The sequence below is a fragment of the Cetorhinus maximus genome, chromosome 24 (assembly GCF_964194155.1).
Source record: "Cetorhinus maximus chromosome 24, sCetMax3.hap1.1, whole genome shotgun sequence".
NCBI classification, from domain to species: Eukaryota; Metazoa; Chordata; class Chondrichthyes; order Lamniformes; family Cetorhinidae; genus Cetorhinus; species Cetorhinus maximus.
The window spans coordinates 21,831,901-21,854,458 of record NC_135902.1 but is presented as its reverse complement, the minus strand read 5'-3'; the positions used below and the strand labels follow the sequence as shown (position 1 = coordinate 21,854,458).

At 43.8% G+C, this 22,558-nt stretch overlaps 1 protein-coding gene and 1 long non-coding RNA gene across 8 annotated transcripts in view; one reads left to right on the top strand and one right to left on the bottom strand.

The window, feature by feature from the left end:
• The window catches only part of recql5 (RecQ helicase-like 5), a 106,487-nt gene that overhangs the window by 44,330 nt on the left and 39,599 nt on the right, over positions 1-22,558 (bottom strand). The gene's annotated exons all lie outside the window — the stretch shown is intronic.
• On the top strand, positions 700-4,660 carry LOC144699705 (uncharacterized). Of its 2 annotated transcripts, XR_013580598.1 has the most exons (4): positions 700-1,067; positions 1,214-1,354; positions 2,544-2,749; positions 3,587-4,660. It is a non-coding gene; the product is annotated as an uncharacterized LOC144699705 (long non-coding RNA). The 2 variants fall into 2 exon arrangements; XR_013580597.1 differs by lacking the exon at positions 700-1,067 and having other exon boundaries at positions 1,127-1,354.

The window sequence follows — 22,558 nt, the reverse complement described above, 5'->3', positions numbered from 1 at the left end:
GTTCTCCCTAGCAATCTGTTCTGGGCTTCAAATTTTCATTATGCTGTGTATATTAATGACTTGGATTAAGGAACAGAGCATATATCCAAGTTTGCAAATGACAACAAGTGAGGAGGTCATAAGTGAGTTGTGTAGATGGGAGCAGGAAGTTAGAAAGGGACATAGACAGACTAAGTGAGTGAACTAAACTGCAACAGATGGAGCTCGATGTTGGGAAGTGTGAGGTCATCCATTTAGGATGCGAGAAAGACAAACCAGAATATTTTCTCATTACTGAGTGATTACAAACTGTAGAGGAACAAAGGGTTTAGGTGTCCGTGTACACAAATCACTAAAAGTTAGTGCACAGGTATGTAATCAAAAGCACTAATAGAATGTTGATCTCTATCTCACGGGGAAAGAAGTGATGCTTCAGTTGTACAGAGTCTTGGTCAGACCCAGTCTGGAATACGTTCAGCTTTAGACACTGCAGCTCAGGATACATTCCGTTAGAAAGGGCGTGCAACACAGGATCACCAGAATGATACCAGGCTAAAGGAGATCCATTATGAAAACAGGCTGTTGATGGGAGCATAATCCTTTAAACTGGCTATGCTGTACTTGAGCAAGAGGGAGCTAACTGTATAGCGCAGGCTGAAGCCGGAAACAAATACTTGCTCTGTCAAAAATATTTATATAAGCAATTAATTATGGTGCCACTCCCTCATACTCTGAAGAAAACAGAAAAACAGTTACTCAAATTGGTCTGTACAAATGTGACTTTGCTGCTGTTGTGTGTGCTGCAATGAAATACCCATTAATAGCTGAACAAGCATTACTGGGTTTAACCAATGCATTTCTATGCCTATGAGAGCGGGCTTTGTCCTTCATCTGGGGGCCGAGCTACAGCAAACACAGCTTCTATTTTCTCTGTCCAAAGGCCAACAGCACCTCAAAGAACTCACTCACAGAACGCTTTCTCAGTGTGAATATAGCTGCTTACTCGGACTGCAGTGCAAGCGAAGTATGTACGAGCCAACAGCAGAAGAGAATGTAGCACTTCAGTGTAACAAGTCTCCAAGCAGACGGTAAGGACACTTAGCTTATCTCATCAAGGCATGCTGGCACTTTCTTAGAAACTTGAGGCTTTTGCAAAGAAACCCAACATTCATGATAACATATCCGAAATATAAAAATACCAGGAATGCAGTTGTGAATTTAACTGAATTGTCAGTTTTCCCCCACAAAAATGGTAGAAGCAAACAGGGCATAAAATACAAACAACACTATCGCAAACTGGCTGCAGAAGAGAACTGTACAGCTGCACGCTGCGCTGACACATCCCTTTCCAAACTGGGGTCTCGAAGATTATCAGGTTTCTGTTTTGCTTTATTTGTTGTCCGATGAGCACATTACTTCGCTGCCATATACTAATGAAATGATAGTACGGTTTCCTTTTGCGTGGCCAATACTTCTTTCTGAAGTTAATACAGGGTGCCAGTCTTTGCAGTGGGTCCTCCACAGGGAAAATGTTTGAAAACATTACTGTGGACAGGAGCCAAGGGTCTAATGATTTCCATAAAGACACAGATTAACCCTTTGAAGGACAACAGTATTCTTTCTGAATTGCCAAGGTTTTCTTAGAGAATCCTCTGAATTAAGTCTGCCTAGCAGATTTCTGCTGTTCTGTTTCAGCCAGCATCTGGGCTGGTAACTCAGTACAGTCAGCATTCAGAACAGTAGCAGAGATCAGGTTATGGTGAGTAACAGGTTGCGATCATCTCTAACAATTTGGCTACCTGGAGATGCTCCAGACAAATACAGAATCTATAATGAAAGAACTTGCATTTGCATAGTATCATTTATTATCTCAGGATACTCCAAAACCCTTTACAACTAATTAAGTGCTTCTGAAGTGTCGGCACTGTTTTAATGCAGGAAATGTGACAGACTATACACTCACAACAAGATTCCACGAATGGCAATGTGATAATATGTAGATGATTTTTTTTTGGTAATTTCGGCTTTGGGATAAATGTTGGCCGAGACACGGAGGCAGGGGGCGTGGGTAGCTCTCCTGGTCTCCTTGAGTAGTGTCATGGGATTGTTTATGCCCACAAGAGGGCACACTTGGCCTCAGTTTTAACATCACCCAAACGAGCCACCTTGTGGCACTCCCTCAGTAATGCACTGAAGTGACAGCCTCCATTACATACTCAAATCTCTGGAATAGAACTTGAACCCATGACCTTCTAACTGAGAAGCAAGAGTGCTACTCACTAAGCCACAGCTGACACCATGTTCAGAGTAGAACACCCAGCAGGAAAGAGAGTAAATGCTGGAAACCACATAGCAGGTCCTAAAGTTCTAAAAACTCTTCAATGGAAATGTTAGCCAGTTTTCAGATTCTGTGGGACTTGTTTTACTTATCCAACACTTTCTTCTCATTGCCTTTTGGAATAAGAAGTCCAGAATCTTTAACTGTGTAAATTTTTCAGGCTCCTTCTCTGCCTAACAACCAGATATGTCTTAATATTATAATGTAAACCTGGTGTCTTTTACAGATAATTACCCAGTGGCCCATTCAACATTTTCTGTGCAGTCGACTTTCCCTTTCATTTGTTCCTGCAGCTCTTTGTCAGAATGTCTTCTCAAGCTAGCCTCGAGGAGTCGAAGGTTTTCATCAACAACCTAATTGCCAAACTTCGAGAATTTCACCAGTCTGATATTCTCAAATATGTCTCTTTTATGATCATCCTGACATTCATCTGTAAGTACTCTTTAAAACTGTTGGGTGGAAATTATTACAGACTTGCTGAATATATTCCTTAGGCTTGATGTAGGTTATTGATGAAGCACAAGAAAATGCTGAGTCCTTCAGTACAAAAGAACTAACATTAATCATTAAAGATGATTCATCCAAAGAGCCTGAGTCACTGAGTTTAAGCAAAATAGCAGCTACTCTGGACCACACCATACAACAATGGTCTCCTACAACAGACATGTGGTCTTGCTGACCACCTGAAACAAATGCTTGCTGCTGAACATCTCAGAGTTGGCTGAAGGTAGGAATGTACTTGCGGAATCAGATCAGTTGCCATGTCCAAGGCACCATTCCAACTGGCAATATTTAAACATGATTGCATTTCATAATTTTTAATTTTTGGACTAGGTAAAGTTGGCAGAGTAGCCTTGTTAATAGTAGGCAATCTGCTCCCTACTAGGCCTCTTCTATGCTGCTCTAGAATATTGCCAATCAAAGCTCTCTCAATGTTTCCTGATCCCTTTGGTTCAGCACTATGCTGGGTAGCATGCATACCCAATAAGTGCTGGGATTGTGGAACTCGCTACTACATGAAGTGGCTGAGGCAACTGGAACAGGTGCATTTTAGGGGAAGCTAAGTAAACATGTGAGGGATAAAGGGATAGATGTGAGGTGATATGTTGAGTTGAAATAAGGCTGAGGAGGCCTTTGTGGAGAAAAACCTCCAGTATTGACCTGTTTGGCTCAAGTAGCCTGGTTCCTGTGCTTTAAATTTATGTAAAGTTACAACAGGCAATGCTGCGAATTCGGCACCAAGATTACACTATTTTCTCTTGTTTTCAGGTACTTTTCTCCTGCTGTTTTTCATTCCTGTTATTTACTGCTGCTGTTCCTGCATTTGTGGCAAAAGAGTGGGCAGAGTTAAGCCCAAATCCCATCCCTAAAAGCAGGAATCCCCGATGGGCATTACACCACACAAGCAGCTGGTGGTGGTACACACCTGAAGATGGACTGTGCTGTTTATCTTTGTCCTGTATCAGCTTGTAGCAGCAGTGACTTCATGTCACAACTAAGATGGAACAAAGCACCTCGTCGAAGACCAATGCAGTCAACCCTATTGTGACAGTTTTGTTGGTTGATTGGTTGGATATCAAAGAATATCCTGAAAACCCTACACCAAATTAACAGAAACCTCTTTGCACATCCACCCAACAGCCAGCGCACTAAACTGTTCATAGCAATGAAATCCATAAGACCAGAAACTGTTGAAACCTTCACTCTCATTTTCACCAAATAGCACAGCTCCTAGCAAATGCACCAGGTGGCAAAACTCAGGAGGCTTGGTACCAGCAATGCTAACAACAATAACAATACACTACACACACCAGAAGAGCCCAGCAACCTTCATCCTAGTCAACAATGCAGTAACCATCTTCCAATCTAACAAACTCCACCAAATCATCTAGACAACAGTGGGACTTGACTCTTATCCAGCTCAAATACTGTAACATGATCATAAACAACAGGATCAACTAATCTTCTGTGACACTGAAGAGGGGGTTATTTCAGTCTGGTAGCATGCCCCAGTTACTGTGGTCACTCATATGGTGCCCATGCATTTGGATATCCTGTTAGGTTACAAAGGAACAACTCCTAACCACAGTCAGCAGTTACAGTACAATCCCTGCCACAACCAGGGCTCTGTCACTCTTGCACCAGCTTTCACAGTAGCTGCTTTTAAATGCCAGCTGGCACATTTGATATTTACGCTAAATGCTATGCTCCTCTGAGCAGCATCAGATCATTTGCCATTGTTCAATCCATCACTTTTCCCTGGACTCACAAACAGGTTGCTACTCATTGCTTACGATGTTATGTTTTACAATTCAAGGTGTTTAATAAAATGAATAGAACTGATCTGTTCTCAATGCTAATCTAGTCAATTGATCAGATCCTCTCACATTCTACCAAATTAACTGACCAGTAAAGACTAATTAATAACATTGACTGCAACACACACCCCCCCAAGATATGTTCGAATATTGCTGCTCGAGATCTGTAGAATAGCGGATTGATGGGATGTGATGTTATGATGAGGAATACAGTATTTTTCTATTGTTAAACAACCTGCTGAGAGAGGGCATTGCAGAAACAGAACACCAATCTTGCAGAAAAGTCACAAGGTCCCACTTCAAACTCCTGCACTTTGTAAAGACTTTGGCACATGGACACTCCTACAGGAAGTGACACGGCTGTCCCAAGTGGCACAACCCAACACAATTAAAGCTTTGGGTTAAATTCTGATCTTCTTAAAAACCATTAGCAAATCATGACATCTATCACAAGAAGGTTTCTATATCTATCATGTCCTGCTCTCTGAAAAGGAACAGCTCACTACCACCGTAAAATTTCTGATACTTTTTCCAAGTGGCCGACCTTCAGTCCTCATGATCTCAGAAAGTGAGAGTTGATGAGCAATTTATTTGAGAGGGGCGGGGGGGAGGAGTAAGTCACAGCCAAGTCAAATCCTGTCTTCACCAGATGTCCACACAAGCAAAAGTCAATGGATCGCGATCGTTGCGACCGTAGTGGGAGACCTGCTTGATTTTGCTCTCTCCCGAAGCACGGGAACTGAGAGATCAACTGTGACTCAACAAACCAGGAGTGGAGCCAGGATCCAGGCACAGCACCATTCTTTTACCACTGGGCCATTAGAGGAACCTGAGACATTCAATAGTGTTAACATCCAACATGAATTAAGGATCAATTGATTATCTGTGCTTCACTAATTATGGAAACGGTTTGTATTTATTTAATAATCCATCATATTCCTGGTTCCTTGCGAACCACATCCAGTTTTTTGAACCCAGTTATATTCTGACATTGGGGTCCTTCCCTGGTAAGTTATTCTGCAGCTCCAATGCCCGTTAGACATACAGGCTCCAGCCAAATTCCTTTCTATTTTTTAAAAACTTTGTCATTTTTAATCCATGTCTCCTCCAGAATTTGAGGAATTTTGTTAATTTCCATCATAATCTTGAAAAATTAGATCACTTCAAAGTCTCCAAAAGAAAACAGGCCCAACTTCTCCACAAGCTTCTTTAATCAATAGAGAGAGAGAGAGAGAGACAGGAGAGAGAAAGAGAGGTGTGCGCAAGGTGGGAGAGTCCTGCACAGCCAGCTGCAAGCCTACCAGCACCTGTAAAAACCAGGAACCTGGCAGATCACTAAACCTCAGTTAGCTTTAGTGAGTCCATGCCATGCGCATAAAGCCTGTATAACAGAAAGCTGCAGCACCTGCCGAAGGCTTCAGCACTGCAAAAGTAGTTTCATCTTTTCCTCGTAACCTACAATACAGTATGATAGTAGAAATCCCTGTTGTGCGCTCTAGCTTTTTCTACTGTAAAGATGCTTGAATGTTCATCATAGTTGCATGAAAATTAAATCAATATCCAACAGAATTTTAATTCAACTATTCTGACAGTTAAATAAAAAGGAAAAACAGCAACAGCTGGAATTCTGAAATAGAAATACACAACAGGTCAATGAGAAAAGAATGGTGATGATGTTTCGAGTGTTTCTTCAACAAGGATCTTAACAATGGCAAACAGTGACTCGTCTTATACCTGTATCATAAGTGAATTACCTTGGCCTGAATCAAAAGGTTTTGGTTGCATTGATACAGACATTTAAAACATGAAAACTCTTGGGAACGACAACAGCAAGGTCACATTTATTGACCCATGTTCTTTGAGAGCCTCCACATACCACATGCTTCACTTCAACATCAGTGCTAGAAGAGTAAGAGGTGACTTAATTGAAGCCTTTAAGATCCCAGGGGGTCTTGACAGGGTGGATGTGAAGAGGATGTTTCCTCTTTTGGGAGAATCTAGAACTAGGGGATCACTGTTTAAAAATAAGGGGTCGTTCATTTAAGACAGAGTTGAGGAGAATTTTTTTCCCTCAGAAGGTTGAGTCTTTGGAACTCTCTTCCACAAAAGGTGGTGGAAGCAGAGTCTTTGGATATTTTTAAGGTAGAGCTGGATAGATTCTTGATTAACAAGGTGGGTGAAAGGTTATCGGGGGTAGGCAGGAATGTGGGGTTGAGGTTACATTCAGATCAGCCATGATCTTATTGAATGGCGGAGCAGGCTCGAGGGGCCGAGTGGCCTACTCCCATTCCTAATTCGTATGCTCATGTTATGTATGAAAGCTACCCCACCCAACCCCAATGAGGGACATGCACCAGTTGGAATGAGTGCAGCACAGCCTTCAGTCTCAAAAGTAACCAGTGACTTGGTCCCCTCCTGAAAGGCTGCCTCAGAACCCTAACACAGCCTCAACCTACCAACCTGCAACACAATCCTGAATCACCACCATACCTATAGGGATTTAACTGTATTGCTATGAGCTCCTGTAAATTATGTTACAACTCAATCGTTACAACTATATATAAACCTCAATATATACATGTATAAATAAATAATCCAATGTAGGATTTTGTTTTAATAAAATAAAAATGGAAAAATTCTGATACAATTAAATGAATGAATTCCCCCTGCTGGATTACTTTATATTATACACATCGGGCTAGGGTTCCTCAGTGCTGTCATTATGAACTCTCAGTCAATACTTTATATTTTTTAAAAACACAAAAGGCTACAAAAAAGGTGGCTGCCCAAGGATCACCTGACTTATCTTGTGGATTGAAAGATTCCCCGGTCTCTAAAGGGGGAACAAAAGAAATTTTCTGGACTGACGTTGACCGAATCCCTTTTCCCTGATACTAATTCACAAGGGTAATTTCAAATTGAATGGGTCATTCAGATACAAAGACACTAGCTGTTTCAAACTCTCAAGGTGTGAAAGTCATCACATAGGATGTATAATCAACCTGGCCACGCATCTTATTCGGAAAAGGACTTTGTACTTGTAACAGGTCAAACGGTGAGGCAGCCATGTCTGTGGCTGGCTTTTAGAACAGCAAGCTGTTGCTCTGGACAGCAACCCATCAAACAGCCATCGAACCAGCTACAAGTCAACTACGTAGCCAAGGTAATAAATAACCACACCTTGAAAGTAGGAGGACTCTCCCCAACCTGTTCCAACTTCAAGTTCACCCGAGAACCAACCTCCAGGACAGTCAATTACAGGAGGCTTCTCCTCTGCTTACAAGACCTTCACTTCAACTAAAACCATTAACTCATCTAAGACCCTACAGGCCTGCGACGAAAAAGAGAGCGAGACAATTATATACTGTAATAGTATTTTTATTTCTTCATCTGTATCTAATCTTTGTGTGAAAGGTAGTGTGTGTGAGGCGAGTGAGAGAGACTCTGGGGCAAGTGTGGGACAATAAATTTATTTTAAAGATCACAAAAAAGGTTGCTGCTAGAATTATTTAAATTGGGACAGTCACTCTGAGGGTAAGAAAATACACACACACCTCACATACAAAACACACTGATCATGGACAGTAAGCAAACACAAAGTTCATCCATGACATTGCATTGAGGCCCCACAGCACCAGTGTTACCATTATAAATCCTGCTGTTTCTTAGCGACTGGCAGAAAGTTGGCAGACTGTTTAATTGCCACAGCAACTCTCTCAGGAAACAGGAAATATTATTTTACAATTCACCAAGCGTCTCTTATTTATGAAACTCCACATGGAAATTGGAGTTTATTCCACATGGAAATTGCAAACAAAGCCATCAGGCCCAGCTTCAGCACATCTCACTCCCATCATCTCTGCCAAAAAAGCACCACACAAACCAGAGATTGGCTCCCCAGAACTAGAGGTCTTAGCACAGAATGAATATAAACAGTGAAATACCACAACCATGAAATAAGAGGCACGGCAGTTAAAGTAAAAGGCAAATTGCAAGAGCATTGGATGGCATCACTGCCACATAACAATCAAAGCCAAACTGTTGAACACCCATAAAAGACTAGAGACACAGACTGGTGATCTGACTGGCAGGTAATTAATTCCAGGAATCACGACATGTCCCCTGTAATTAGAAGCCATTGAGCATGAAGGGGAGACTGGAGGAAACATTTATGAGCGTAAACCTCAGGGATGAGAGGAGTACATTAACTTATAAGATCAGCAAGACCCGAATATTCCATTGCTGGAACTGTAAGCCTGCTTTACATTTGTAAAACAACATAGCATCTAAAGTCTGACATCTGGAATGTGATGTCCGAGTTCCTGTAAGGAAAATGGCCTGTAAACTGCCTGAAATTTGGTCTCAAAAAGGACTTGATAGTTAAAACTGAAGCTGGAAATCAAAATTAATTCAACAAAAGGTGACTTATTCAAACAAAACTTTCCTTATCAATAATAAAGAGAAGTCAGTATTAAAGGCTGTGCTCAGGAATAGCTCATTATTGGAACGTAAATATGTCACCCCACTGTGCCCTTTGTTAAAGGAAAGATTGTGAAGCTACAGGAGAAGAAGTGTGATGTGGCATGCCTAGGTATATATTCCTCATTAACTTGTAGGTCTTCTAGGATACTTGATAAAGAATTTCTGACACAATTCATCTCCAATTTAAGGTCCATAAGAGGATGCTTGGCATGTCTCTCAATGGATCTTCTTTAGCTCTGTTAGATTCTCTTAAGGTTCTTTTTGTTTAGTTGTAAGAATCTAGGGTTCTTTTAGATTCTCTTTGTCTTATGTAGTACTCTTTACCAGGCAGATGTGGATGGGCATCTTTGCAAGTACCAAGTATATCCAGGACGGAGAGCAAGAGAATTTAGTCAGATTGAATGACATACCAGCCTGTCGCTGGCAGAGATAAGTATGTCACTTAAACGTATAAGTTGTCTGAGATCAAGGAAGGTAGAAATTATGGCAGTGATCTTCAGACCCAGTTGCAAGGCACAAGGTGCATTTAGCAGGGATCTGAGTGGAATAGATAACTCCACCACTGAAGAAGCTCAACTTGGCATTTCAGAAGCTGATGCCACCAACCCAGGAAAGATGATCAACTCAATCTATTAAGGGCAAGGTTGTATCAACTGGGGAAACCATAGCTTGTCAGTGGGACATAAATACCTCACCTCTTATCTGGCACTGTGTTAAAGTGCATCCTCTGTTAAAGGAAAGGTTGAAAAGCTACAGTAGTAAAAGTGCGATTTAGCATGCCTCGGTATACATTCCTATACCACAGTATAGGTGATCTATCTATAGTGCTGGCTAGTCAAAGCCCTTAACTTATCTAAGGAGTTGATCCTAACTTAGTCCGGGTTTTCCAGCTCCGTTGTGAAAGGACACAGGACCCGGTGGGAGATTCGGCGGCCCAGTCAAAAGCCCATTGACTTGCGATGGGACTAGACAATCCTGGTGGTAGGCGGGGCTGGAAAATCCTGCCATTAATCTCACCAATTTACGACAGTTTCAGACAGTTGATTTTGACCTTAATTTAATAATCAGCAATTCTGTTAACACTGAATTACAGTGATACACTAAACCATCTTTACAATCTGTTATTCATTTTATTAAGCAACTGTATATTACGCATTATTCAAAAGCTAGATGGCCCTTTCTACAACTAATCATATTTAATTATTTGTATATTCAGCCTTTAAGTTTAACCAGTGATCATTATGATTTTGAAATCAATAGAAATGGTTGGTGCATGTATGGCAGTGCACACCCATTAGGATGTTTTTGAGCACCCTTATTGGGGCGGGGCGGCATTTAATGATTAAGAAGTTGTCTTTTCCTCGACATAGATATACTACATTTAATAGGCAGCTAGCAAATTTCCTGTGGCATTACTCACTGTAAATTAATTGCTAAACAGTTTTGTAGTGACAGGAACTTTAGGTTATGCAAATATATTTGTACATAATTTTGCTGCTCAGATAGGGCTGTGTAAAATTGATTTCTTTTAATGTAATTGCAGTTAAAATGAACATTGGATCTAAGTAAATACTAGATCAGGTCAATCAGAGTTTAATTGTTTGATGAGGGAACTTTGCAGATTAAAATATTGCTCAGTTTTGTCTTTAACCACCTCATGTGCATTGTCACACAACTTTGAGGTTTTTGAAGTCAAGAAATGCTAATAATCTTAAAAACCTGATACTGACTAAATGCAGCTGGCAGTTATCAGCCAGAATGACCCTGTATTTCTTATACATTCAGAATTGTATGAATTTACAGTCTTCGTCCTCAAGATGAATAATGAATTTGTCATAGATATCTTCTGTGATTCAGTGGTAGGACTCATGCCTTTCTTAGAAAGTTGTGGGTTCTAGCCTCACTCCAAAGACCTGCGCACATAATTCAGGCTGACATGTCTCTGTAATACTGAGCGAGCGCTGAACTATCAAATATGTCGTCTTTCAGGTGAGACATTAAACCAAGGCTCTGTCTGCCCTCTCAAATGGATACAAAAGATCCCATGGCACTGTTTCAAAGAAGAGTAGGGCAGTTCTGCCCAGTGACCTCGCTTCTATTCATCCCTCGGTCAATGTCACTTAAAAAAAAATGTTATCTGGACATTATTACATTGTTGTTTATGGGAGTTTTCTGTGTGCAAATTGGCTGCCCATCTTATAACAGTGACTACACTTCAAAAGTATATTTTGGCTGTTAAGCGCTTTGAGATGTCTTGAAGTGGTGAAAGGTGCTATATAAATGCAAGTTTTTTTTTCCATTTTAGGGGTCCTATTCAAGTGCACACAAACAACCTCACTATTTCTAGTCAGACCCAGGATGAAAATGTGACCCATGTTACAAATGGGCTTACCTCAGCAAGGCAGGGTTAACAGCCAAAGCTTGAAAGTGTACCACTGGTGTGGCGGAAGTGTTATACTTTTGGGGAACAGCAACTTGAGCTGTGAAAGAATATGCCAACCCTCAATGGGACTGCCCTATAGCAAATAGATACAACCATGTCTCAGCTTGAACAATTATCACTGAGATGCATGACTGCACGTTAGTGGATCTAACCCTAAGTGTGAAGCCAAACCAGGCAGTTCCAATCCATTCATTGTGAGAATGTGTCAAAGACATTCAAAGGCCCACAGCTAACTCATCCAGAATGTACCCAGCAACTCGCATTTATACAGCGCCTGTAACATATTAAAACTCCCATAGCACTTTACAGGAGAGTTATCCGACAAAATATGACACCAAGGCACACAAGGATATTTCGGTCAGGTGGCCATAAACCTGGTCAAATAAATTGAGAGGCAGAGAGGTCTAAGGGTGCAATTCCATGTCTTAGGGCCTAAATGGTTGAAGGTACAGCCATCTAAGGTGCAGCCCTTACAGAAGAAAAAATCAGGAGGAAGCAAGAGGCCAGAAATCGGAGGAGTGCAGATACCTTGGAAAGTTGTAGGAGATTACAGAAGTAGGGAAGGGCGGGGCCATGGAGAGATTTTCAAACAATGAGAATTTTAAAATTGAAATGTTTCCAGTCCAGGAGCATAGGGATTATGGGCAAAGGGACTTGGTGCGAGTTAGGATACAGGCAGCAGTGCTTTGGAAGACCTCAAGTTTGCATAGGTGCAAGATGGGAGGCTGTTCAGGACAGCATTGGAATAGTGGAGTCTGGAGGTAACGACAATATGGATGAAGGTTTCAGTAGATGAGCTGAGGCAGTAGCAGAGGTGGGTGATGCTGTGGAGGTGCAAGTTAACTCGAGACCCTGTCCAACTCACCTAAGAACAGAGCGGGCTCATCAGGTTCATCCACAGAAACTGAGTGAGGCCAAGCAGGGCATTCTCTGTATTGCCTAATGAGCCACAGAAGATGTAGTGCTCAGGTTAACCCTTGTGTGGTTTTCAGTTTCCTCATTTGAACATTGCCCTTTTGCTTTGGTTGATCGTTTTTAATTGCAAACAAATTCGATCTAAGATTTAATACAAACTGGTATGGAGTTGAGACATTTTCTATTTTCTGAAATTACCAAGCACAGTGGATATTTAACATGCTTTCCATGAAACAAGTTGTGATCAGGGTTAATTATGAGAGCTCAACGGCATTAAATCAGCACAGAAATGATAGAATCAGACCACACAGAAGGAGGCCATTTAACCTAGGCTTGTCCAACCCACAGCATACAGGCCACCCCCGGATTGATTGGTGAAAATGCTGGTAAGGCGGGTCAGTGAGTTTGAAGATTTCTGTGGGGGACTGCTCCACCAATCACAGCTGTTTCTCTCCTGCATTTGCAGCTAATAAGCTCATTTTTGAGCCTCTCAGCAGTAAACATGGGAGAGAAACAGGCTATGATTGGAGGAGCAGCATACACCAGAAACTGTCCGTATGTGAAGATAGGGACACTCTGGAGTGCATGGGGCCTCTGCTCACCACGCTTTCCCAGGGCTCCGGACACTTTCCTGTAGGTTGAACCCAATTCCAGCCATGTCCCTCCCGGCTCCAGCCACACCTTGGCATTCCTCTCAACGAGCATCTACGTTTGGATGCCTCTGGACCTTAGGCTTCGCTCCAGGTCTCTCCTCATCACACCTACACCACTAACTCACCCCCTAATCCAGTCAATTAAATGAGTGAAGGGGTTGTGTGTGAGTGTGCACAAGGTTGGTGAGCAAGTGAGGGTGGATGAGTAAGTGACTGTGTGAGGGGGGTGTGTGTGAGGGTGAATGAGTGTGTGAATGTGTGCAAGAGTGAGAGAGGAGGAGTGGGGGCGCAGCCCAGTGGGGGTGCAGGCGAGGGTTCATGAATGAGTTTGATAGAGGACGGGTGAGTGAGTGTGTGAGTATGTGTGGGTGTGAGAGAGGGTGGGTGAGTGTGCATGAGGATGGGTGATTGTCTGTGACGGTGGCTGAGTGAATGAGTGAGAGTTAATGAGTGAGTGTTCGCGCGGGGATGGGTGCGAGCTTGGAAGGATGGGTGTGAGTGTGAGTGAGTTTGTGTCTGGGGATGGGTGAATGAATGAGTTTGTGTGTGAGGGTGAGTGTGTTTGTGTGTGTGTGAGGGTGTGAGTGAGCAAGTGAGTGGGTGGGTGAGTGATTGAGTGTGTAAGAATGGATGAGTGAGTATGACAGAGGATCGGTGAGTATGTGAGAGGATGGGTGAATGTGTGTGTGCGAAAGGATAGGTGAATGAGTGTGAGAGAGAGTGTGAGTTAGTGAGTGTATGTGAGGATGGGTGAGTGAATGAGTTTGTGTGTCAGCGTGAATGTGTGTGAGGGCGAGAGTGAGGGTGGGTGAGAGGATGAGTGAGCGCATGAGGAAAAGTGAGTGAGTGTGTTTATGAGAGGACGGGTGAGTATGAGTAAGGGTGATGATGAGTGAATGAGTGAGTATGTGAGAGTGGATGAGTGTGCGTGAGAGAGAGGATGGGCGAATGAGAGTGTGAGAGTGTTTGTGTGTGGGATAAGTGAGTGTGAGAGAGGGTGGGTGAGTGAATGCGTGAGGAAAGGTGAGTGAGTGCGTGAGTGTGTATGAGGGTGTGTTAGTGAATGAGCGCATATGAGGATGGGTGAGGGTGAGTGAGTGAGTCTGTGTGTGAGAGAGAGGGGATGGGTGTGTGTGAGAGAGGATGGGTGAGTGAGTGTGTGAGAGAGAGGATGGGCGAGTGAGTGTGTGTGAGAGGATGGGCGAGTGAGTGAGTGTGTGAGAGGATGGGCGAGTGAGTGAGTGTGTGAGAGGATGGGTGAGTGAGTGAATGTGTGTGAGGATGGGCGAGTGAGTGTGTGTGAGAGGATGGGCGAGTGAGTGTGTGTGAGAGGATGGGCGAGTGAGTGAGTGTGAGAGAGGATGGGCGAGTGAGTGAGTGTGTGAGAGGATGGGCGAGTGAGTGAGTGTGTGAGAGGATGGGCGAGTGAGTGAGTGTGTGTGAGGATGGGCGAGTGAGTGTGTGAGAGGATGGGCGAGTGAGTGTGTGAGAGGATGGGCGAGTGAGTGAGTGTGTGAGAGGATGGGTGAGTGAGTGAGTGTGTGAGAGGATGGGTGAGTGAGTGTGAGAGAGGATGGGTGAGTGAGTGAGTGTGAGAGAGAATGGGTGGGTGAGTGCGTGTGTGTGAGGATGGATGAGTGAGTGAGTGTGTGAGGATGGGCGAGTGAGTGAGTGTGTGTGAGGATGGGTGAGTGAGTGTGAGAGAGGATGGGCGAGTGAGTGAGTGTGTGTGAGGATGGGTGAGTGAGTGTGAGAGAGGATGGGCGAGTGAGTGAGTGTGTGTGAGGATGGGTGAGTGAGTGAGTGTGAGGATGGGTGACTGAGTGAGTGAGTGTGAGGATGGGTGAGTGAGTGAGTGTGTGTGAGGATGGGTGAGTGAGTGTGTGTGAGGATGGGTGAGTGAGTGTGTGTGAGGATGGGTGAGTGAGTGTGTGTGAGGATGGGTGAGTGAGTGTGTGTGAGGATGGGTGAGTGAGTGTGTGAGGATGGGTGAGTGCGTGTGTGAGGATGGGTGAGTGAGTGTGTGTGAGGATGGGTGAGTGAGTGTGTGAGGATGGGTGAGTGAGTGTGTGAGGATGGGTGAGTGAGTGTGTGAGGATGGGTGAGTGAGTGTGTGTGAGGATGGGTGAGTGAGTGAGTGTGTGAGGATGAGTGAGTGAGTGTGTGAGGATGAGTGAGTGAGTGTGTGTGAGGATGGGTGAGTGAGTGAGTGTGTGAGGATGGGTGAGTGAGTGAGTGTGTGTGAGGATGGGTGAGTGAGTGTGAGAGAGGATGGGTGAGTGAGTGAGTGTGTGTGAGGATGGGTGAGTGAGTGAGTGTGTGAGGATGGGTGAGTGAGTGAGTGTGTGTGAGGAAAGGTGAGTGGGTGTGTGTGAGAGAGGATGGGTGGGTGAGTGAGTGAGTGTGTGTGAGGATGGGTGAGTGAGTGTGTGTGAGGATGGGTGAGTGAGTGAGTGTGTGAGGATGGGTGAGTGAGTGTGTGTGAGGATGGGTGAGTGAGTGAGTGTGTGAGGATGGATGAGTGAGTGAGTGTGTGTGAGGATGGGTGAGTGAGTGAGTGTGTGAGGATGGGTGAGTGAGTGAGTGTGTGTGAGGATGGGTGAGTGAGTGTGAGAGAGGATGGGTGAGTGAGTGAGTGTGTGTGAGGATGGGTGAGTGAGTGAGTGTGTGAGGATGGGTGAGTGAGTGAGTGTGTGTGAGGAAAGGTGAGTGGGTGTGTGTGAGGATGGGTGAGTGAGTGTGTGTGAGGATGGGTGAGTGAGTGTGTGAGAAGATGGGTGAGTGAGTGAGTGTGTGTGAGGATGGGCGAGTGAGTGAGTGTGTGTGAGGATGGGCGAGTGAGTGTGTGTGAGGATGGGTGAGTGAGTGTGTGTGAGGATGGGTGAGTGAGTGTGTGTGAGGATGGGTGAGTGAGTGTGTGTGAGGATGGGTGAGTGAGTGAGTGTGTGAGGATGGGTGAGTGTGTGTGTGTGAGGATGGGTGAGTGAGCACTGAGACTGGGAATGAGCTGCACACACACTCTCCCCTTTCACATTCTAATGCTCGTCTTTGCTTATTACATGTTTTTAAATTGTCAACTTATTGTGATTTTTTTTTTGCTCAGCAAATTGTTTCTTTTAATACGTCAATTTTTTTTGGAAATTCATGTTTAATGTTGTACCAAACCTTATCTTTCTGAAATTTGCTCATTACCCCAACCCCCCACCACCTCCTCCCTCCGATTGTGAAAATCGATAAGGTTGGACAAGCCTTATTTAACCTAATGGCTTGTGCTTGACTTTGAACAAGCATTCCAATTAGTCCCACTTCTTTCCTTCTGTTTTCCCATAGCCCTGCATTGATTTTTCCTTTTCAAGTATTTATCCAACGCCCTTTTGAAAGTTACTACTGAATCTGCTCCCACTACCCTTTCAGGTAGCGGATTCCAAATCACAGCAATTTGCTGCCTCAAAAGATCTCCTCACCCCTTCTTTGGTTCTTGTCCCAATTTCCTGGTTTAGTCACCCTGCTGCCTGTGGAAACAGCTTCGCCTTATTTATGCTACCAAAATCCTTTGTCATTTTGAACACCTTTATTAAATCTGCCCTTTATCTTCTCTGCTCCAAAGAGAACACCCCAGCTTCTCCAGGTTATCTACATATTAAAGTCGCTAATCCCTGAAACCATTCTAGTATATGCACAGAAATGGAAAATTGTGGTAAGTTTTTACATTTCGTGGTGATAGTGTTGGAAAATATCTATGTCATTATCAAGGTGAAATCACTGTCAAAGGTGTGTCACCTGTAAGACCATCAAGACTCTTGGGGAAGATTAGACACTAGAGACAAGTATAAAAAAGATGATCATTTTGCAAATACCAAATTAATAGTGTAGTCTCATAACTTGAAACAGTAATTTCAACGAATGCAAATAGGGTTAACCCCTTTATCACCCAAAACCCACCCAATAAGTAAAATATGCCTATAAGGTACATTAGGAAATCCAGGTATGGTGTAGTATTCCCCAACCACACATCCTACAACTGTTAGTGAGACAGCACTTTCCCACCATGGAAATCAGTACTCAATTACCAAGTTCAGCTTGCTTGGTATTGTCAGCAAGTCTGACCAGCTTACATTCAAGCTTATGTTCTTGAACATAAATCATTATTGTGAATTACAAACACCAATTCCTATGGCACCCTACTCAGCACCTTCACCCAACCTGACACAACTCCTCCAATAAGTATTGCTGCTTCCACTCTCTCGAGTAATTTCTTACGGGTTTCACAAAGGAACAGGAGGCCACTGAGCCTCTCGAGCATGTTCTGCCATTCTATAAAACCACAGGCTAGTCTATACCCGTCATTGATCCATATCCCTTGATATCATTATCCAACAAAAGTCTTGACCACAGACCTCAAAACACCAAATGACCCCCAGCATCCTCAGCTTTTTGGGGGAGAGATAATTCCAGATTTCCACTACACTGTGTATGGATGGACTGCTTCCTAACTTCACCCCCTTGCTCTAATTTTAAGGTTATGCCTCCTTATTTTGGATTCCCCACCACAGAAAATAGTTTCTATTATCCTGTCAAATCATTTTAATATTTTAAAGACCTTGATTAGGTCACCCTTGAAGTTTCTAAGCTCAAGAGAAAACAAGCTAAATTTATGCAAGCTGTCCTTATAATTTAACCCCCCGAGCCCCCAATTCATTCTGAAGAATCTGTGCTTCATCCCCTTACATATACTTCCTGAGGTGAAGTGCCCAATGAGACATTAAACTGAGGTCTGCCCTCTCTGGTGGATGTAAAAGATCCACAGCACTATTTCAAAGAAGAATAGGGGAGTTTGCCCCAGTGTCCTAACCAATAATTCTTCCTCAATCAACATCACAAGAAAACAGATGTCATTATCACATTGCTGTGCGTGGGAGCTTGCAGTGCACAAATTAGCCCCGCACTTCCTACATTACAATTTTATTTACACTTCAAAAGCTGTAAACTTCATTAGCTGTAAAGCGCTTTGTGACATCCTGAGTTTATATAAATGCAAGTCTTTTCTTCTATTTAATTCCCTTTGTAACTTCTTGCTCCCAACTACAAAACTTACTATTGCTCATAAGTTGGTAATTAAACCTTTCGTGCAGAACTTTGGCATATACTCCAAGTGAAACTCAATCAAAGGGAATTTCAGGCAGTAAATGGGACCAGAACATAACTTTAACTTGGCTAGATATTCCATATACTAGAAGTTCAATATCCTGAGCCTTGATGTTTTAGCACCCTGACCTTTCGTATGTTCCTATCTAAACATGTTCTGTGTATAATTTTATCAGTTGTATCAGTTTATGTTGAATTACTATGCAGCTGGCCAATGAAATTTACAGTTACCCAGGATATTAAAAACAACAGGTTCAATTTAGTGTAGCATGGCACCCTCTGGTGATGAAAGAAGAAAAACAGCCCATCAACTATTTACATAGTGAGAGGCTAAACCACTCTATGAAAAATATTTAATAATTGATAGCAACACGCAATAAAGTGATGAGCTAAAAAATACAACTGTCTGACTGGTCCAAGTTGCCCAGCTCTACCCCAAACCAAAAGCAGAGCAGAGCAGGATGGAGAAGGGACCAGGGCTGACTTCCGAGGTTTGCTTTGCTGCTGATGAAAATTTGAAAACTCAGACGACCAAAATTACCACATCATGAGAAACAAGACAGAACCATAGAATGGTTATAACACAGAAAGAAACCATTCAACCTGTCGCATCCCTGCTGGCTCTCTGCATGAGAATATCAGCTAGTCCCAAAGTCCCACTTTCAGATTAAGTGGAGAAATGATATTCTCAGGGAAACATCAGGTGGGTTAGAATTATTGGATGGTGAACTCAAAAGTGAACAAGCTTGGAAAGTGTACAGGGCAGCTATCGGGACTTGGTCAGGTGTACAGACTCAATTCCAGACAGTGGGGAAAATCCTTCTCCAACTCTCAATTTGGGAGCAGGTTGATGGAAAGAACAGGAATCAGAGCCCAGCGATAAGGAAACCAGCTAACCAGATCTCTTCTGAGTGGTACTAAGACAGGGTGTATAGTCAGCCTCAGGGCTCTGTCTGAGGATTCAAATGGGAGGATGAGACAGATGCAGGTTTCATCATGATGTGTTGTGGGCTGGGGTGTGAAAAGTCTGCAAACTGTCAACTAACACAGGTGGAGCGGCAAATTGACACAATGCAAAAAATTCCCGCAGAATGCAACACAGTTTCCCCTGCCTGTGAAACTCACTCAGACAGTTATGTGGCCTGAAGCTATGAAGAAGAGTTATACGGACTCGAAACGTTAACTCTGTTTCTCTCTGCAGATGCTGCCAGGCCTACTGAGTTTTTCCAGTATTTTCTGTTTTATTCCAGATTTACATCATCTGTAGTATTTTGCTTTTATCTGAAGCTATGTTGTTTCCCTATTTCAATACAACCACTGACTGGTTGCCGGAGCATGTATTCAATTATGGGAAATTTAGGCTCGTTAACAGAAAATCCAATTAAAATTAAAACTCATCACACCATCTTTCTACTCTAACTCATTCGTCACCATCCCTTCAGCTCCCCCAAGACCCCTCAAAACTGTGGATCTGGTGTATTCCCACAATCAGCAGACTTTTTAATGCCAGCCTAGCATTATCAAACAACCATTGGTCAATTTACCTGTGTCTTCTCTCCTACTCTTTCCAACCTTACTGGTGTTTGAACTATAGGCCTTGTCACTTCAACAGCTTTATTCTTAAGGCGTCAGCCTTGATTCAGTGGGTAGCACTCTAGCCTCAAACTCAGAAATTTTCGGGTTCAAGTGTCACTCCAGAGATTTGAGCATATAATCTGGGCAGAAACTCCAGAGCAGTGTAGAGGGGGAGCTGGGCTTGTCTTTCAAATGAGACAATAAATTGAGGCACCTTCTGTTCTCTCAAATGGATGTAAAAAATCCCATGGCATTATTTGAAGGGGAGCAAGGAGGTTCTCCCCAGTGACCAGTCCAATATTCATTCCTCACTAAAACACATTATCTGGTCATTATCTCATTGGTGTTTGAAAGACCTTGCTGTGTACAAATTGGATGGGATGTTTCCCTGTAAGTGACTACACTTCAAAAAGTGCATCATTCTTTCTGAATGAAGAATAGGAGGTAAAATTTCAGCAAAAACCCTCTGTGCTCCAAAATAAAAATAGTCTTGCATTTATATAACACCATTCACGATCACCAGATGATCAAACATTTTACAGCCAATGAAGTATTTTTTTTAAAGTGTAGTCACTGTTGTAACGTAGGAAACACAGCAGCTAAGTTGCACGCAGCAAGCTCCCAAAAACAGTAATGTGTTGATTGAGCAATAAATATTGGGACACTGGGGAGAATTCCCCTGCTCTTCTTTGAAACTGGTGTGGATCTTTTATATTCAGCTGAGAGGGCAGACGGGGCTCCGGTTTAATGCCTCATCTGAAAGACTGCAGCTCTGACAGTTCAGCACCCTTTCAGTCAGTTTAGTCAGGGCAACAATGCTATCAATTGAGCCACAGCTGACATAGGGTTAAACGTCATGCCAATGTTAGTCGTCTCCACCCATGTTTGCATCACCTAATAATAAAAGAAAATTACAAAAGGGGAACTAGCCAGAGCCAGGTGTGGCTGAGGAATATAGCATTTTTCAGGTGCAGCGTCAGCAGGTTAATATTTAACCCCAAACAAACCAACAGTAGCTCAGGTGAAAGCACAAACTAAAGATTCACAGAATTTAGAGGAAGCGGAGACACCTGCTGAGCAGCGGCAACCATTTCACGGTGACAAAACAACTTCAGGTAAGGACAGGCTATCCTGTAGGAAGATATTACTCACACAGTGGTCAATGGTTATACACAGAGGCAGGCAGACCTCCGCCCAGTATTTTCCCACATGAGTGCCGGCTAAAGGTCACTTTGACTTTCAGCTTGTACTGAAAGAATTTATGAAAGAGGCCGGGGAGGTTTCTGAACAAGTAGGTTCCAATTTTAAAGATGAGCTTCTCCCTTGAGGGGCTGAAACATGTCACCCAGAAACAGCCTCAAACTGCAGCTCAATGATCAGTCTCCTTTTGTCTGCTGTTCTTGATTTAAAGAATTCAGTACACACTCGATCTCTCGCTACGTAGGCACACTATAGAGGGCGACAGGATCCCACAACAGGGCGATGGGTCACACAGTTACCCTGACAGGTTGACGGGATCACAAGTTACCCCCAGCAGGGTCCCCAACAGATACCCTGACAGGACGACAAGTCAGAGTTACCCCAACAGAGTGACAAGGTCACACAGTTACCCCGACAGAACGACGAGTCACACAGTTACTCCAACAGGAGGATGGGTGGCACAGTTACCCCAACAGGGTCACATAGTAACCCCAACAGGACGATGGGTGTCACACAGTTACCCCAGCAGGGCGACAGATCGCACAGTTACCCTGACAGGGTGACAGATCACACAGTTACCCCAGCAGGGTGACAGATCACACAGTTACCCCAGCAGGGTGACAGATCACACAGTTACCCCAGCAGGGTGACAGATCACACAGTTACCCCAGCAGGGTGACAGATCACACAGTTACCCCAGCAGGGTGACAGATTGCACAGTTACCCTGACAGGGTGACAGATCACACAGTTACCCCAGCAGGGTGACAGATTGCACAGTTACCCTGACAGGGTGACAGATCGCACAGTTACCCCAGCAGGGTGACAGATCGCACAGTTACCCCAGCAGGGTGACAGATCGCACAGTTACCCTGACAGGGTGACAGATCACACAGTTACCCCAGCAGGGTGACAGATCACACAGTTACCCCAGCAGGGTGACAGATTGCACAGTTACCCTGACAGGGTGACAGATCACACAGTTACCCCAGCAGGGTGACAGATCGCACAGTTACCCCAGCAGGGTGACAGATTGCACAGTTACCCTGACAGGGTGACAGATTGCACAGTTACCCTGACAGGGTGACAGATCGCACAGTTACCCTGACAGGGTGACAGATCACACAGTTACCCCAGCAGGGTGACAGATTGCACAGTTACCCTGACAGGGTGACAGATCGCACAGTTACCCCAGCAGGGCGACAGATTGCATAGTTACCCTGACAGGGTGACAGATTGCACAGTTACCCCAGCAGGGTGACAGATTGCACAGTTACCCTGACAGGGTGACAGATTGCACAGTTACCCTGACAGGGTGACAGATTGCACAGTTACCCCAGCAGGGCGACAGATTGCACAGTTACCCCAGCAGGGTGACAGATTGCACAGTTACCCTGACAGGGTGACAGATTGCACAGTTACCCTGACAGGGTGACAGATTGCACAGTTACCCTGACAGGGTGACAGATTGCACAGTTACCCCAGCAGGGTGACAGATTGCACAGTTACCCC